A 20,868-nucleotide genomic window follows, 5' to 3' on the forward strand; every position below is an offset into this window, starting at 1 on the left:
TACTTTAAATGACACAACCTGCTCTCAAACATGTACAGGGAAGTGTAATATGCGCATCCGACAGAGGCAGCCCTGCAGCACCACCTGAGGCATGAATGCTATGTGTTAAGTAATGTAACACCATGTACTATATGCACACCTGAGGACCCTGACTAACATCCTACCTCACCAAGCATCATGCCACAACATGACAATAAAATGATCAAGTGCAATAATTGACTGAAGTATACGCAGTTAGTCAAAGGGAATCCAATGTGTGCCAGTCAGGGATGACATGCTGAGCATGACATGATGCACCACCTGCTAGGACTGGCGTGCACCTATCAGTGCAGGCCGTATGGATACTGGCAAAGGCTGTTGTTACCTACAGTGTGCCCTGAATAGGGAAGGCTCAAAACACAAACCTATCTCCATAGGTATCAGAAGGGATAAGAATAAGATAAGGGATAAGTCGAAACAGCAAGATGCATGCAGTCTAAACTCACCCAGTATGGAGAATGTTGATATCTGCGCTGTAACAGAAAACTGAGTCAAGGCTCACAACAGCACCCTAACACTACCAGGTTACACCTCATACTGTGCTGTACAGCCTCAAAACATGGAACAAGCTACAAAAAAGGGTGACTAGCAAGAATTGTCAAGGATAACCACACCCCCATGTTGGTACCACAACAAAAAGCAGCATGGACTAGCCATGGTCAAGTAACAGTGGCTAAAACTGCCCCCAGTTTATAGCCTGCTAAGCAGACTACTGTCCCAACACCAGGAACTGCACCTGGCCTATGCTGGAATACATGAATATATCAAGTCCTCCAAACCACATTATATTGGGTGACTGAAAATACCCAGACATAGACTGGGAGCATTATACTAGCTCCAACAGTGTAGGACAAAAGTTCATAGAATCCATAAACCAAAAGGCCCAGGAACAATGTACCACTCCCACAAGAGGGGTAAGCATACTGGATGTGATAATCAGCAACATGGGTACTGGATGGCAAGATGAGAAGTGTATTGCTCACTGGTAAAAACCAGACCATAGAGTAATCACACTGGATATACAAATCCTGACCACAGTCCCTGGCCAGAAAACCACAGTGGAAAACATGTGTTAAGCAATATTTGCACTCCTCCAAACTGATGTGGAATCCATTAAAGGTCCTGTGCAGGTGCAAAATATGGGCCACACCTCAGAACCTGTAATACAGCCATTCCATGAACACTGCCAGGAATGCTTGGATTATGCAATCCTAAATTAAAACAAGACACAATGCCATACACGCAGGAATCTGGTATGGTGGACACCAGCCATAACCAAACCATGCAAGAGAATGAGAAAGCTACCACATGATAGAGCAAACATAAACAATGAAGTAATCACTGATCAGTAGTATGGCAATAAAATCTGTCCACACATACAATCCACTAAGGCCAGCCACAACAAGTTGAATCTGTGAATCCTGAGGCAATGTTACACCTGCCCCAAGTACACAGACAACCCCCAACTCCACCCAAGAAATACAAATATATGTGAGAGATGCAACCATCTATCCAAACTGAAGGCTGAGCTCCCTCAACTCAGTACTCCCAAAACTAGTCAGGAGGAGAAGGTAACCACACACACCACAAACACAGTCCCACATAGACCTATCACAACTGCAAACCAAACACATAAACACAGAAAAACATTCCCGAGGCACAAATTACAAACACAGCACACCAACAGAGGCCTCTAAAGCAGACACCCAATCAAACAACCTCCAAACATAGGACATGCAACACATAGTACACAAAGCTGGTGTGCAAAACAGTCACAGGCCAGAAGGAGAAACAACATGCCTGATACAGTTGTAATAGGTGACTCCATAGTCAGACACACTGCTGTCCCAAGACACCAGACTGAACAAGGGAAAGGGTACAGTAAGCTGCCTCTAGGCTGCCACAATACGCCACATAACAGAAGTATGCAGGTCACCCAAAGCAAGTAGAAATATGATGCAGTCATAGTCCATGCTGGTGTGAATGACCTGAGATGTACCTCCCTAGACTACATGAAAAGAGACATAGATGAGCTCTCTGATTATGTAGTCCAGGCCGGTATGACACTCACCGTTTGCAGCATCCTACCCTTACCAAGAATAATGCCACAGTACAAACACGGAATGATCAGTCATAGCAAGTGGCACACTTACTGGTGTCATTCCAAGGGGATCCAATGTCTGTCTGCTTGGGATGTCATGTTTGACAAGCCACGCAGCTGTTCTTGGGATGGCTTGCACCTGTTACCCATGGGTGTCTGAATATTGGATAAGGCCTTTGCCACCTCCATAGAGCCTTTTGTAGGCAAGGCTGAAAAGACTGACCCACCACCCTAGAAAACATAAGTGGAAAGAAACATAAGGGAAATGCTGACCAATGCCAGATGTGTAAACCCCAATATGCATGCTCCCAAGGCCATCCCCAGTATGGAGAACATCGATGTCTGTGCAGTGACAGAAACCTGCTGCAAGCCTCCTGACAGCACACCAGCACTACCAGGTTATACCACGTATCATGTGTCATGGCCCCAAAACCTGGAACAAAACATAAAAGGAGGGTGAGTATCCATATTCAGCACAGACACCCATACGTCCAGGTAACTGACAATGCACTAGGCATTGAGTCCACCCATGTGCAACTAACTGTAGGCAAGACTGCTGTACAGTCTGTAGCATGCTACAGACCACACTCTCACACACAGGAACCCCACCCAGCCGTCCTGAAGACACTGGACAGTATGAATGTCCCACCAAATACCAAACAAGGTACCACAAATTACCACATAGGTGGTAAACCATTATGTATGGAAGGAGTAACCAGGGACCTAGGGACACAAGTGGACAGTAACCTGTTATGTGACACCCACATTGCCAATGTAGCTAGGAAGACTGTCTACATTTGACACACATCAGGAAAGGATTCACATCTACGTCAACAGGGGTCATTGTGCCCCTATACTGTTCTCTAATCACACCCATAATCTAGTACAATGCCTCATATGGGATGTACCTTACCTGACACCTGCAGCAGTTAGAAAGACCTCAAAGGTACCTCACCAAGAGGATAAAGGGTCTCAAATATTTGTCATATGTTGCCTGGCTGTAGACACCCCAGCTGAATGCAGTCACATACTGCCTACACAGAGGCATTGCATGCCTGTTGTAGAAGGCCATGCCCAACACAGGAGTAATGGACATGCTCCACCCCAGAAAACTCAAATCCATCAGAGCTGTGAGAGTGAGAGATGTCAACCTCAACAAATAATGAAATAGGATGTGCTGGTGGGACAGATACATAATCCAGAGGCTCCCCACACCCTGGACCAGAATCCCACTCCATGTTAGGCAGAGCCCCTCACTGACACTCTTCAACAGGAATCTTGCCAAGTGGATGGATGATTGTAGAGTTACACTGGGGGTCTTCACTGTGTCATGTCCAAACAGAGGCACAGCAAAGCAAATCATAAATGGCCATAATATTCGCATAGCAAGGGGTGGCAAAAGCCACACACACTCTGGCTAGGCTAACAAATGCCCTAGGGTGGATAGCCTAGTATGAACCTATGAACCTATGAAGATACAAATTGTACAGGACACTAAGGATAATCCCAAGGCTTTCACAACTGATGGTAGGAACCATGTTGGGAATTCACAGATATGCTCTGAATCACACAAATATCACAAACACACACACATATTGTTAACATACATCCTGACAGGTGCAGTGCAACCCCCCCCCCCCTGAATGCAGAATATCTATCCCAGCAGACTGCTGGCCCCCTGACATTGCAGATGCTGAGGTAACAGCCAACATCTACAAAGCAAAACACACAGCAGCAATGGTATGAGATGGTGTCCTGGGCTTAGTGCAACATGGACTCCAAGATGAATGGAATGCCAAACCACACTACTGCTCAATGTCAGCCTTACCACAGAATATGTACCCAAAGAGCAGTGTACAACAACAGTGGTCCTTCTCAACAAAGGTGTTTCCTGAATGGATACTGAAAACTACTACCCCAGAATCCTGAGAAGCTTCGGTCTGCACAGCTATGGAAAGGATCAGCATGTACCACATACATAAAGATATTGGGGACCTACTGACACCGGACCCTACCCAGTGTGGCTTTCTTAAGTGCAGATCCTGCCCTAAACATGTTTGACTCAATTGAAACAGCCATTAAGGTCATTGATGAGGGCAATGTGGTCCACACAGCGTAGCTGGACCTTGCAAAGGCTTCTATACAATACCCTACATGTTCATTATAGATAAGCTCACCAGCTTAAATATAAACCCCTATGTCAGTAGAGGGGTTGCAAACCAGACCAAGGACAGAACAGACATGGTCAGACATGCTGCAGCCATGTCAGACTACAAACCAGATATAACTGGCATCCCACAAGGCTTGGTCCTGGGATCTCCCTCATCTGGTATATATGTCCCATAGGTACAGGCAAACATGGAAGGACTGTGTCTAAACATGTTTGCAGAGGACTACAAACTGCTCACCACATATGATCCACCAGCTGACACAAGCATCCCACAAAAGGGCCACATAGAAACAGACAACTGGTGCCATAGCCATGTCAGCAAGCTAATTGCAGAAACGTGTATAGTCAACCCCGTGGATATACAGTAAGTGCCCACCAATTACCACATAGGTGTTAACCCATTATGTAGTTAACATGTAATGAGAGACCTGGGGACACAAGGTGATAGATATCCTGCATTGGACAAACATGTGCTGTAGTGTTTACAGAAACATACCATATACCCACCTAATCATGAAGGTTGTCAGATCTAGATAAGGGGAGGTCATTGTGGCTCTGCAGTCATCCTTCATCAGCGGTACAATTGACTACAATAGCCCCTGTGGGATGTACCTTAGCAGACACCTCCATCAACCGTAAAGTCCCCAACAGTACCTCACCAGGAGTATCAAAGAGCTAGCACAGATGCCATGTGTTGCCTGTGTTGCTGGTATCAATAAACATGCTGCACCTTGTACAATCTGAATGGCAGTGAGCTATGCACATGAGAGACCTGAACCCCAGCACTGACTTACATAGGACAAGCTGTACTGCATGATCCATAACACAGAAGCCAGCCTCACCCATGAGTGAACCCCAGTACAGGCTACCCATAGAGTCACTTATCAATCTTCCTCAATAGGAATCTTGATGAGTGGATGGGAGATGATAGCTTTATCCTGGGTATCACTGTCATGTCACAGGTAGATAGAGGCACAGTATACTAACCATGACTTATGTCATGGCAAACTCCACTTACAATGTGTGTTGAAGGACAAACACACTCTCCAACTAGCATTAGACATGGACTAGGGCACATCGCTAGTGTTTGCAAATGTACACCTATGTTGTGGAATACACTACCAATGTTGGACAAGCCTGGTTTAAGTAGTTCATATCTGAACAGAATGCAACATGGTCAGATGTACACAACTGGCCCCTAACCAGGCTGTTGTGCCCACTATCAAAATGTAAAGCAGTGATAGCACTAAAGCCCAGGATACTGTCCACCACAGTCAAAGTACTACCAGTACACTATACAGTACTACAGTGTTAGGTCAGTGTGAAAGGATGTTGACAACTGTATGCAAAGTATCCTATGCAAACACTGCAGGCACAGTATAATCCTGTGGTGTTCACACACAAAGCAGTTGTACAGTAACTACACAACATGACACACAACACACAACCATAAACGGGTGATATTTGTTGAAGTTCACACTCATCCACAAATGTGGTGGGCTGCAGAGTCCAACATATGGAATGCTCACACTGGGCATGCTCACACACTTTGATAAATGAGACATATGTCAGACAACATGCCATGGGAAGGCTGAACTGGGCATGCTCACACACTTAGGCCAAATCTCAGTTTAGCAGTTGGACACACATATCTGGTATTTTTATGTGTTATTCCAGGAACCAACCACATTACAGCAGTCTGCCCAGTGCACACAGTTAAATGACTACAGAGACATACGTGATATAGTGGATCCCTCCCATATGCAAACATCTTCCACAGATGCACAAGTTGTTCATACAAACAGGGAATGCTATGGCAATAAAGATGTGCAAACAGTCTATCAGCAACAAATAATGTGCATTTGACAATTAAACATATGGGTGTAGAGGTCAACACTAGGCTGTTTGCCCTAGGGAATGACAGTTTAGCCAGAGTGTGCTTGGTGTCTGCCTCCCCACAGGATGCACATTCTCCTTTCTAAACACCGATGATGTCAGCACCCTATAAGTACAGCAGGAGAAAAGAAACTTCCTGGTAATGTGAATAGCGCGCTCTGCTAATGCATCTGTCACAAGTGTCATAACATAATTAGGTAGGGGTTTAAATCCTGCAAATGCTCTGTGTGTGAGTGGGGTTGGTGTGTGTGTAAGTCTGTGGGAGAGAAATGTCCCTTTTGGCAACTAGGAAAACACACTACAGGATGCACATTCCCTTTCTAAACACCGATGATGTCAGCACTCTATAAGTATAGCAGGAGAAGGAAAACCTCTCAGTAATGCGAATAGCGCACTCCGCTAATGCATCCGTCACAAGTGTCATAACATAGTTCGCTAGGGTTTGAATCCTGCAAATGCTCAGTGTGAGTGGGGTTGGTGTGTGTAAGTCTGTGGAAGAGAAATGTCCCATTTGGCAACTGGGAAACGCACTACAGGATGCACATTCCCCTTTCTAAACACCAATGATGTCAGCACTCTATAAGTACAGCAGGAGAAGAAAAACCTCCCAGTAATGCGAATAGCGTGCTCCGCTAATGCATTTGTCTCAAGTGTCATAACATCGTTAGATAGGGGTTTGAATCTTGTGAATGACAAGTGTGTGTGTTTGTCTGAGGGGGGTTAGTGTGTGTGTGAGGGAAATGTCCCTTTTGGCAACTAGGAGAACAGACTACAGGATGCACATTTCCTTTCTAAACACTGATGATGTCAGCACCCTATAAGTACAGCAAGAGAAGGAAACCTCCCAGTAATGCAAATAGCACACGCTGCTAATGTGTCCGTCTCGAATGTCATAACTTAGTCAGATAGGGGTTTGAATCCTGCGAATGGCAAGTGTGTGTTTTTGGCTGAGGGGGTTTAGTGTGTGTGAGGACAATGTCCCTTTTGGCATCTAGGTGAACAGACTACAGGATGCACATTTCCCTTTCTAAACACTGATGATGTCAGCACTCTATAAGTATAGCAGGAGAAGTGAAACCTCCCAGTGATGCAAATAGTGTGCTCTGCTAATGCACCCGTCTCAAGTGTCATCACATAGTTAGGTAGGGGTTTGAATCCGGCAAGTAAGTGTGTTTGTCTAAGGGGGGTTAGTGTGTGTGTAAGGGAAATGTCCCTTTTGGCAACTAGGAGAACAGACTACAGGATGCACATTTCCCTTTCTAAACACTGATGATGTCAGCACCCTATAAGTACAGCAAGAGAAGGGAAACTTCCCAGTAATGCGAATCGCACACTCTGCTAATGTGTCCTTCTCGAGTGTCATAACTTAGTCAGATAGGGGTTTGAATCCTGTAATGGCAAGTGTGTGTTTTTGGCTGAGGGGGGTTAGTGTGTGTGAGGACAATGTCCCTTTTGGCAACTAGGTGAACAGACTACAGGATGCACATTTACCTTTCTAAACACTGATGATGTCAGCACCCTATAAGTACAGCAAGAGAAGGGAAACCTCCCAGTAATGCGAATAGCAGACTCTGCTAATGTGTCCGTTTCGAGTGTCATAACATAGTCAGATAGGGGGTTGAATTCTGCAATTGGCAAGTGTGTGTTTTTGGCTGAGGGGGGTTAGTGTGTGTGAGGACAATGTCCCTTTTGGCAACTAGGTGAACAGACTACAGGATGCACATTCTCCTTTCTAAACACTGTTCAGCTGAAGGCCATGGCTCTGGCACAAGTTGTCTGTTTCTATGATGCCCCTTTGGAAGATGCTTGTGTCGGCTGGAGAGTCGATTATGGTGGCCAGTTCACAGTCATCTGCATATTTGGTCAGCCACAGTCCGTCCGTGTTGGCCTGTACCTCCAATAAATATATACCAAACAAGAGAGGTCCCAGGACTGAGCCTTGTGGGACACAACTCATAACTGGTTTGGAGTCTGGCATGGCTCCAGCAATTCTAACCATGTGGGTTCTGTCCTTGAGCCACTGTGCAATCCATCTAGTGACATAGGGGCTTATATTTAAGCCGGTGAGCTTCTCTAGAATGCCCAAGTGGGGTATTGTTGTGAAGGCTTTTGCAAGGTCCATGTAGGCTGTGTGAATCACCTTCCCCTCGTCAATGGCCTTGGTGACTGTTTCAAAGAAATCAACCAGGTTAAACCTGGTAGTGCTGGTGTGCTCTCAGTAGCCCTGAACCAGGCATCTGTTACTGCACAGATATCGATGTTCTCCATGCCAAGGAGTGTTTTGGGTGCATGCATCTGGAGGTTTAGACTTCTGGCGTTGGGTAGCATTACTCTTAGTTTCTCATCCCTTGTGATACCTATGAAGGTGGGTTTGTCATTTGAGCCTTGCCTAACATAGGCACTATGGGGGTAGCAAGAGCCTTTGCCAATATCTGAAAGCCCAGGGGTGATAGGTGCAGGCCGTCCCTAGCGAAGCAGGTAGTTCAACAGAAGATGAATATGTGAAGGTGTAGTGCCTGTGATTAGTTAGCAGTAGCATATATGACTGCTCACGTGGACACATGCCAGGTACGTCATATGCACTGTGTCACCGGCAATGTACATGTGAACAGGACAAACAGTGACATCCTGTCCAGTGGGACATGGACATACATATAGTACTCTATGCAGATGGCACTAGGAGTCCACAGAAGCTCTATAACTATGCATTGCAGGTGTGATCAGTATTCCAGGGTAATTGCAAGCAAACATGCATGCAAACAAAGCTACAGTAAACAGGGCTGCATGTAGTCCATTGTACAACAAACAAGCTGTACCAGTTCCAGTAGGTAACACTGCAAATATGCAGGCACTATGCACATGTACATGGAAATACACGGGTCAGATGGCTAGGGTCCAGTCTCAGTGCACACAAGTGTACAGACCATGTACTGTCAGGATGTACAATAACTGGATGGAAACCCATGTGCTCATACCTGCAGTAATACACATGTCAAATAACAGACACTGAGCCTTCACTCAGTGGTTCCATACTTAGTAGGATGTATGCTACCTGGCCTGCCACCACAGTATCCCTGACATATATGGGGACTCTCCCTCCTGTGACAGTTAGTTTTGTGTGTTGGGGCTGTCTAGCATGGTATGAGATGTGAGCATGCAGTGCTAGGGTGCTCCTGTGTGTCCTGTACCAGTCGTGTAGTACTGCACACATATCAACATCCTCAAACATCTGCATTGCAGAGTCCAGTGTGGGCAACATGCCACTTGCAATTTACATGTTTATCATTGCGTATTACTACATTCATTACCTTATCCCCTGTGCTACCTATGTATGTAGCCTTCTGTTGACATCATTACCACCAGTATGCCAACATGTGCAGATAATACACTATGGTACTTACCATGGGTGTAGACAACAGGACATGACAATCACACACTTACTGCATCAGGCATGCTGTGATATGCCCACAATTAATTCAGCACACAGTACTGTTAACAACATGATACTATTACTACACATCTATGTGGTCACCCTGTGCATCAGCAACATGTTAACCTGTACCTGCACAGTTGTTACAGATTGCAGGAGGTGGCACAGTTTCATCATATGCACAGGGTGTGAACTTGGTATGCCTGAGTCAGCCACCAATTGACATGTATGTGTATGTGTGTTGGTGAGGGACAGCAGTAGAAGATGGGGCAATGTTGATGCAGTGTGTGCGGCGCGTAGCCCTAGGTGTTGTCAATTCACATGTGTGTATGGATGTACACAGTTCCACCTCATGGCTGCCATATACTGGTGTTTGTGGACAGCCACAGACTGTACCTGCCAGGTCATACAGATCAGTGTCTCTGGCCATGGACACGGTACCTGTGCCTTGCAGGGGTGCTATGGACCATATCCAGTACCAACCCAGACTGGGTACTGTCATCAGAAGCAGGTGTTCATTGACTGGACACAGATCCCTGTCGGGCCTGGCCAGAGCCACATGCACGTGGTCTCCTGGGGCGGTCTGATGACAGCACAGACCCAGCATTGCTGGGGCTGCTGCTGGCACTATGGGGGCGGCCACGGCCCTGTTGTCGTCCGCGACGACTGCCAGCTGCTGCTGTTGCTGGCATACGGCCACGTTGACGCCTCAACTGCCCACCATCACCCTGGCTCATGGACATGTAGTTGTGGAACCGGTCTAATATGTCCCCACAACGTCTGTCTATGACATCGGTGAAATCACGGATGGCGGCCGCAATGTCAGTCAATGCGACATGCTGTCAGCTCCCTCAGACCCTGTCTGGTGTACCGTTCCATATGTGACTGTGCCTGCATGACAGCCCAAAACATAGCTGAGGTTGTAAGACCTCTGTGGGCACGTCTGACAGGGGCAGTACACCCACGGATGCTCCCACGAGAACCCCTGACATCTGTCTGTGTGGTACCATTTCTGGGCCATGCCCATGGCTGCTGTGTGGGAGTGCTTGTGCCACAGATACCACATTACCCTGGTCAATGCCCACTGTATGCTGTCCATCACCTAGGGACATTGGTGACAAAGGATGTATTGGCAGGATAACTGTGCGCATTGATGGGGTCGACAGCTGTGTACTGTCAGTCGGCTGACCAATGGCAGACCCTGGCATACTTTCCTGTGCCATTACACAGATGTCATCATTATCAGTACCCACGGCACCTGATTCAGGTTCCCTGCTACATGACACCAGAGCAGCAACAGAACCTGTGGGAGGGAAACAGGAAACACAGTTTACAATGTCTACACATTACCAGTGATGCACACATGCACACATGCACACATGCACAGGTGCACACATGCACACATGCACACATGCACAGGTGCACACATGCACACATGCACATGTGCACACATGCACACGCGTGCACACGTGCACACATGCACACATGCACACGTGCACACGTGCACATGCACACATGCACACAGTTTCACACAATTGTAAAGTACTCAGTATGCGTGATATCAACACACAGACACAGACACACCTACATGCATACAAAGAGCACTACTAAGTGAGCCAAATAGTACTATTACTATCAACACTATTACAGGAATTGTTAATACACACTCACCAGCATGGATAGGCTGCATTGCTGTTATACCAGAGGGTCCTGCACTCGTGAAGAAACTGATGTCAGTGGGCACAACAGTGCCATTGTTACTGAGTATGATACAGGTCAGTAGTACAACAGTCGCCTTTCACAGGTCAGCTGCTAATATTGAGGATATCACACTTGCACATTAAATACTATGGTGACAGCTACAAACCAAGGACACACCTCACACATGCATTAACTACCAGTGTGCACAACAGTCAACTGTACATATGGCATATTACCTGCACGTTCACTGTCTTGCTGCTGCGTGGCTCCAGCCTCCATCATAATGCATGTCTGCTGCTGTTGTTGCTGGCAGACTGGAGCCACTACACTCATGAGTAGTCCCTCCAGTCTGGTGAGTGTGGGATGTGTAGCCACCCCACCACCTGTGGTGACCTGTTGCCTGTGGATATCCGATGCACGCTGACGGACATGTCTGATTAAATCACTGCAGTGATGTCGTACCTGCTCATATGTCCTATTATGCGTGCCTATGTCATTTACCCGACGGACAAGGTCTTGCCACAGTGCAGCCCTCTCCTGCTGATTCTGGCTGGTGTGGGAAAAGAGTATTGCATAATCCCGCACCAGGCTCTGGTGTATCTCCTCATCCTCAGCTGTGGAGTAGGTGGGATTCCGCGTGTGGGCCATGTACCCGAGAAAGAAAATAACCTGGTATCAGCAATATATGTCAGCAGAATTTGGCACACATACTACACATGCTACTCGACTGTTATGATACAACATACCTCACATATGTAGCATCTGTCTGTCTATTGGTGGATACACATGTAGATGGCCAGGTATCAGTGCTCAGCCAGCAACTGTGCAACAGTACCTGGCACACTCCATACGACATACTACCAAACCCCAGCAGTCAGAACACTGATTCAGGTCAAGAGCACCTCCTCACTCTGGGGTTTGTATCTAGGTACTGTATGGCCTACATCATCAACTACTGTGAGCTGACCACACACTGATTGCCCTGGATATACATATCCCACCTCCACCACCAGCACAAATGACTATAGTGCATAACATTACAGATACAAACTTTACACTTTGTAACAGTGACATGGTATCCTTTCAGCCCACTGGGCTAGTGGCAGATACAACCCACAATGCTGACCCCTACACAATTGCTTTCTACAGACATCTCCGAGAATGCATAGATCATGCAATCCCATATATGACCAAGACACTCACCACAAAGGGACAGCATCCTGTCTGGTGGACCCCAGCCATAGACAGATTGTATTACAGAAGATGGAAGCTACTGCAAGACAGAGCATAATTCCATAAAGGGAGGGCATGTCTGAGCAGCACTAGTAAGGATCTATTTTCCATCATACAAAATCCATGGGCAACTTTGAGAGGGAAATCAAGAGGGACACTACAGATAACCAGAAGGCCTTCTTCAGTTATGTTAGCAACCTGGTCAGGATCCATCCTCTATGCCCATAGTTAGTACACAACAACAAATATTTCACTGACACCACAGATATCGACAACATTGTGGCAGACAGATTCAGTGCAGGTGTCACCCCACCCTCTCCCCCAAAATAAGACATAGTTATCCCAGCTGACTGTAACCTCCCTGTCATCACAGATGTCCAGGTGAGAACCACCCTCAGGACAGCAGAATACACAACATGGGACCTGATGGTATCCCCAGTTGCATGCTACATAAACTCTGACAGGAGCTAAACACACATATAGAAGTGCTATGTAACACTAGCCTGACTACAGGATATGTACCTGTACACTGGCGCACAGCAGCAGTGGTTCCACTCCACGAAGGAGGCACCTCAACATACCAATACAATACAACACGATACATTACATTACAATACAATACTATACAATATGCTATTGCCCCTGGGACTACAGCAGCGTACTGTTCTGCTACCCTGACCATTGTGACATATGTGGTGTGATGGTACCTGCTGCTGTCACACAGTTACACAGGGTGACTCATATGGCATATTACCTATCTGACTAACATTCAGCAGGGGTATGTGTGACATGTACTCTTGGGTAGTCTTGCTTCTTAACACTGTGTGGTTTATTGCAGGGTATGTCTTATCTGTGGTAGGAACTCTTACCTCCACATGTGCACTCTATTGCAGTGGCACGGACGACACACAGCAGACATTTAGGTTGTGGATGGTGTGAGGTGTTACTATGGTTGTTGGACATCTGTCATGGGTGTGACTTACATATGTAAATTAGGGAGTGGTAACCTCTATGTGGGTAGCATATGTGTACTCTGTGGTGTTGTCAGTCACTGTGCATTGGTAATGTGTTTGAGTGCATTGACACAGTGTTGTACATGTCACTGTGTCCTTCTCCATATCTGTAGCTGTCATGTGAGGTCCATACCATGGCATCCATTATGTGGTGTGGAGGGGTACACCGACCTACATGTCCATAGCTGACACACCATGTCTGCTGACACATACCATGTGCAGGTATTCCAGGGATAGTGTGCCAGTGTGAATATCATTGGGGCCACTATTGTACACATTTATGACCCTGTTCACCCCTGACACATGCAGTGGTGGGCAGCCAATCACATATCTGGTGGTTACTGGTGTAGGTGATCTGGAATGTGGTATGGTACTCGGTTTTGACACTGGTGTTCACTCCATGCCTTTGTCACCAGGCACCTGTTGCAATACATCTGTACACATGTGCCTCACTCAGAATTTATATACATCTCTCTCTCTCTCTCTCTATATATATATATATATATATATATATATATATATATATATATGTATATAGATATATCTATATGTATGTGTATATATATATATATATATATATATATATATATATATGTCCGTATACATATACACATATATATATTGATGTACATATATTGCTATAGATGTGGAGGGGGCACAGAGGGGGTGTGAGTGACAGAGGGGGTGGGACAGGCTGTGTTGCAGGTTGTCATATACAGTCATACCTGTAGGTAGTCAGATCAGTCTGTCTATGTATATGTATCTACATATATCTATATCTGTATGTGTGCATTACATAGATATGTTTGTACAATATTCTATCTACATCTGTCTATGTATTCCTACATCTCTCTCTCTATGTATGTATACATATATGCATATTATATATATATATATATATATATATATATATATATATATATATATATATATACACACATACATATGTTGACATACATACGTATCCATATGTTAGACAGGTATATCAACATATTTATCGACCATACTGTATACACACACTAACATACTGCTAAACATACATAACTGTGAAACCTACTTTGTACATGGCACTACAACCTACAATCAACCAACATTGATATGTGCACATAGATGCTCTCACCTACAAATGTATGTACAGCCTTCACTGATAGTTGCTGTATGTCCCCTGCCCTTTACACATCTTCATATACATATGGATACAGACCAATGACACATACGGAGGGTTCACAGTATGTAGACCTTTATAGTATGACTTTACATTACCTGTGTTTGTCACAGCTGCTTGTGTTGCCGTCTGGTTCTCTGTCCTGCTGCTCCACTTCCCAGTTGTCAGCTTTCAGGTAGCTGTTGCTGAACAATTTGTTTGTGTCTGCTTAATTGCAGTTTTCTGTCTCTGTCTCTCTCTCTCTCTCTCTCTCTGTCTGTCTCTCATGTCCTTCTCAGGGTGCAATGAAAGTATTGCATGTGTGGACTGGGAGTACAGCATACTTTTGTAGGTATCTGCATATGCCCATGTGATGGCCTCTGCACCAATTGTTAGCCAGCATTTGCTAATTGCATGCAGCCAGTTGTGTACTGATTGCAGTTCTCACTGTGATTTCAGAACAGTGCTATAAAAAGGTATGTGAGATAGGCGTAGCCCTTTCAGATTTTAAGGGCAGGGACCATGCTGTTATGCTGTGGACAATGTTCTGTGAGTGTAAAGGTTGGTATCTCTCTCATATTTCCAGGTGTGTTGTAGATTAACATTCCTCCATTCATTTCTCCAGTTTCCTGTACTAACTGTGTATGTACACTGACACCTACAACTACTACTACTGTTGATGTGTGTGTGTGTGTGTTTTCCTTTCACTTTTGCTTGCACTTTGTTGCTAAGGCTTCAATAGTTGCCCTTTACAGTCACTACTTGTATGCCTGCTAGGTGTCTTGACTGTAGTGTGCTGCTGTAGCTTTCCTATTTTCCATGTACATTCGCACCTTGGAATGCTTGCTATATCTGCTAGGGTGTTACAGCATGCAGTGTGGTCTGGCCATGGTGTGGGCCTTGACATCTATTAGGGTATTTGAGTATGCTGCTGAGCAGGCCCCAGAGACTTTCAGGTTCATCTGTTATGTGCCTCATGGAATGGTACATATCAGTGGGGTACACCCATTAAAATGTCTGGTATGCTGCAGTTGTGACTGTGGGTTAGCATGAGCATATGTATTACTACACTTTTTCTGCCATGCAAGTGATGAATACTTTCAGGACTCCATAGTTACCATTGCATGTGTTACACCTTTCTGCCTACTGTTTGTACATTTCACATGGGGTCTGTGGGGCATCCCTGTAAGTCATTCACTGTTGCTATGTCTAGGTTCTTAACTATTCAAATATGGTGGTATCAGACCCGTCATGTGTACAGATATTTGCAGGTTGTCCACATTTCTGCCTCATATTTTGGTCAATATCTCATGCACACCTTTTCCTGGCAAGTCACTCTGGGCTCAAGTCAGAATATGGTGACAAACATTCAAGTTTCAGACTGCATACCCTTCCAAACATCCCACAAAGTGCAGACCCTGTTACTCTCTGAACTGTCTGCATTATTTGTAATGTGTCCCTGGTTTTGGGCCTTTGCTCCACATATTTTATTACTTGGTCCAGATGTGTTCCTGTAAGAGGTTGTGGGGTATGGGCAGTGCTTATCCTGCTGTGAGTATGTGTGTGGCTTGCAAGGTGCTATAGTGACATTATTACCTACTAGCTTCCAACTAGCATGGCTGTTTCTGTTCACACACTACTATTATGGAAATCCACTAGTTTTGATAGTAATTCTAAATGGCATGCTTTGTGTACTACACATCTATATTCCCTTTACATTCATTCCTACTATTACATGATATATTTATTTTAGCACAATGTTCTTGTATAAGAGTCATGGCTTAGTGGTAAGTCATGCAGACTACTGTTTCCTGGGTTCGGGACTCACAGTGGGAGTTTATTTTGCTTTTGAACTGAGTACAGGACCTGTCAATCAAAGTGACTAAGGCACTTTTAAGCAGTTGTAACTGGGTTAGCGCTGGTTTGCGTGGAGCTCATGCATGCGCACTGGCGGTTAGCTCCGCGCGCACCCGCTTACAACCGCTTAAACGTGCTTACTCAAGACACCAGCTATTTTCTTTGAAAGAAAAGAAAATGGGGAGACAGGAAAGTGGTGAAAAAGGGGTCACAAAGAGGGTAAGACAGTAGGGAAACAAGCTTGGGATGTGCAGGAGGGATGTAGGTAAGGCCCATAGCTGCCCATTTCTTCATCAGCAACAGCTGTGCATATGTATGTAATTTGGTGTGACATTTGAAACCTTCCACCCCTGAGAGAGGTGTCAGGACAACAATAATACTTGTTGTACAGCCAATTGTAATTGATAGGTTCCATGTCCAGTAGACATGTGTGCAGAATGGGCAGCTATGTATGGGGTGTAATTTTTTTGTGGGTACAGAGTGCCCTTTTTTTTTTTTTTTTTTTTTCAGGTGAGAGTGGTATGTCAGGTGAAGGAAGTCGGTACAGCTGGGGAGGTAGGTTGGGTAGGTAAACAGACAAGACAAACAAGACGCATACAGGGGCGGTGTATGACACGTGTGGTGGGGTTACGCAATTGACGGGGACGGAGGTTTGGATATCCAGAGCCCATGAGCCCACAGATGGCAACAGTGGAACTGATATCCCCACCCATAGGCAGTTGCCACTGTTCCTTCACTGCCCAGGACGGGGCTGTGCTGGGGGCTGTGTAGGCGGGGCAACAGGCATGCCCGTTAGTTGCACCACCCGTGCCTCGAGCTGGCATAGGGGCTCGAGAACAGAGTCCCGAATCTCCCTACGCACCACAGTCCGGACGCTACGGAGGGTGAGTAGTGGTTCTCCTCTGGCCACAATTGCAGAGGGGGGGCGAGCCCCATCCCCTGCAGTGCTTCCACCTGCAGGTGGCACAGGGCCACCAGAGGAGGGTCCGGACTCGGCACTAGTGCCAGGTGCACTCGCCAGCTGAGGTGGGAGAGGTGGGTCCGCTGGAACCCGCTTTCCCTGTCGTACTATGTTTTGCATTATGTCATGACAGTTTGGGTTAGTGACATATAATACCATTCACAATTAGTTGTAACAGCATGCATTAGTATTCCCATTAACCAAACACCCAGATATTCACACCATTGAACAGCGTGCATAACACATGCATAATTTGAACAGAAATACACAGTCCAACAACATGCAGGGTTAATTGATGGCAACAGGCCATCAGGTGTGGATGTATGAACAGGGCAGATGCATCAACAGACATGCAAATATATATGACCCAACAGGACAAACGTCCAGGGGTGTTAATTGTGATTGCACATACCATTTTCATGTGGAATGGGTTATATGTGGTTATAGGGTGGGGTGAAGAAAGTAATATTAACACCTTCGAATAACAATACATATGCTGCACATATCTAATAGCTACAGTTATATACACACTACTGTTCTAACTACAGTTTCCTATATGATAACTATTTCAACTTGGTGATAGGACTGTTACTGCAACATCAATATACATTTTATGGTTCTTCATACACATTCATATCTAGCTTTGTTCAGCTACATCATCCTGCTACATTTGCTTTATATAGCTGTAGACAAGTGTGGATGTTTGGTATATCAGACAAACATCCTATCTGCATATTGCAGACTGAGAGCAACATATCCAGATTTTGGGATACACATTCCAGATGCAGCAACACTTTGAACAGATTTTGCTGTTTGGTTTTGAATCTCACATGCATTTCATTCTGTCTTGACTGCAGTATACTTTATTCAGGGGTTATTACTACTGTATTGCTGGATTCATGACACTTTCTCACACTCTCTCACTTGCTTTCATTTTACTATTCAGGATGGTACTTCTAGGCTTTATTGACATGTTTTACCAGTAGTTATTACAATCCTTTCCAGCAGTCTCACTTCTGTCATGTTTCAGTATTTCCACAGGGATATATTTCACACATGTGATTTCATCATCTTCTGCAGCTATACTTTTCAGCCTGCTGCAGGTTGTGTACTATTTTCTTACAGGCAGGGCATTTTTATTTCAGAATATATGTCGGACATTTTCATGTTTAGGTTAAACTTACAGGCTGAAACACACTTTTGTAATCAAGCAATACTTGCATACATTTTCACACTGTTACTTGCAGATTTTATTCCTTACTGACTACACTGCACTCTTTTGCTGACTGTCATACTTTTATATTTCTTTACAGTTACTGGTAGTGGATTACTGACCTGCCTGGTGGTGCAACCGCACCAGCCTATCGCCATAGGCTCTACGGTTCGCAGAACGGACACCTGCAGCTGTAATATAAATGAAGTAATATTGGAATACACATCTCCATAATATCAGCTAGTTTAATTTCTTACATACATAATTAAATGTTACTTACTCAGTAGTGGGGCGTTAGGTGTTTGCCGGGCCTCCTGGATCCAAAGGTTCAGTTGGTCCTGCTTGCGTCTCTTCAGATCCGCATGGTGGTGACGGACCTGCTCACCAGTCCTTGGAATCACTGTGGCACTGGTGAGATCATGAGCCAACCGGTCCCACACCTCAGACCTGTATGCTCCCCAGAGGACCTGGCCCTGCATGAGTTGGGCCTCATGATTATGGACTAGGAGCCAGACCATGTACCTGGACTCCTCAACACCCCACCTCTGTGCTCGAAAGCGACTACCCTCTCCTACTCCTGTCATTCTGCCTGCAGGTCAGTTCTACAATCGTTTATGCTGTGTATTCCCGCCTATGGGGCTTATATAGTCCGTTTTTCCCGCACATATCTGTGATTGGCCATTTTGGAATTGTATCAACTTCAGTAAACCTGCATTGTCATGCTCTAGTTTGTATTCATTCCTATATATTAGCTATTATTGCATTTACAGATACTGCTGTCATGGCTTAGTGGTTCTGTACCTTGACTATGGTGTATAGTATCCTGGGTTCGAACCTGGCCACTGATTTTTATTTTTCATGACTGTCTAGACATGCTGAGGGGTGTGTCTGTGTAAAGGCAGTTTTGATACGGCTTGCTCAACGCTGTTCGTCGGTTAGCTTGTTTGCGCTGCGCAGCCCGCAAACGGCACGCTGGTTTAAGCCTCATTTGGCTATCGGCACGCATATTATGCTCAGCTCAGTTAGGGGCACATAGATTTAGCGTGTTAAACCACTGCTCAGCTACGGGCACTCATTTTGCACCAGTTAAACCACTGCTCATCTACGGGCAGATGCACTCACCCTGTTAAACTGTAGCTCAGCTATGGGCACATCTGGCATTTTTTATTCTTTTGTTACCTCACATTTCTTCAATATAAATGGGCTATTTCATTACATTTTACATATATTGGGGTTTTATGTGTACATATTTGTCAGGGACTTGTTTCCCGCTTATTTTGAAAGAAAAAAAAATTGGTGTTGTGGGGGCTCGAACCATGAATGCCTGCTCTTCAGCCAACATCTCTACCGCTACGCTATTGCTTCCTGGCTTATTTTACATATTTAGTTCTTATATGCTTTCCCACTGACTGCTAACTGTAGCTGCGCTACGGCACGCCAAGCAAACGAAAGCGCACTCACGGTTAAACATCTTTACAATTTAAAAAAATATATAACATGTTCATTTATATATATTTTATGTTCATAGTCTGTGGGGGCATGTGTTGTGTTGTGTTTATTCACATTTCCGTGGACTCTGCTGCGGGTGTTTACTTTGGGCACTTTTACACTTCTGGGGGCATGTCCGCTTGCAGAGCTCAGCCTACGGACACGCCCCCTACTGTCTTACACGGACCGTGTTAGACATAGGTGTGATTCAGCATGCTCTCATGAATATGCAAAGCATGCTGACATCACTCCGTTTAACTGCAGCCTCAGTGTAAGAGTTATAACTCTTACATGGAGGCTTCGTGAATCCTGGGGAGTGTCTTTTGTATCACCATTTGTTTTGCAATCATAATTGATGACCATTTTTTTACTAAATCTAAGGATGCTAGATTTACTGACATTATAGGTTATGTCATTACTGCACCAGGTATATATTTTTGAGTTCTACTATGTATTGCTGAAAGTACAGTTTTGTAAAATCTTACCATAACGGTAGATGTCTTTGCATTCACCCTGCAGTATTCCTTACTAATGGGATTCCCTGCCGTGAAGCCCTCCGTTCGGCCAGTTTACAAAAGATTTCCATTGCTTTAAGGTATGCTGAACGTCACCTGCTTACTCC

This window comes from Protopterus annectens, chromosome 3.part1 (assembly GCF_019279795.1).
Source record: "Protopterus annectens isolate FY-2018-M chromosome 3.part1, PAN1.0, whole genome shotgun sequence".
Lineage (NCBI taxonomy): Eukaryota > Metazoa > Chordata > Ceratodontiformes > Protopteridae > Protopterus > Protopterus annectens.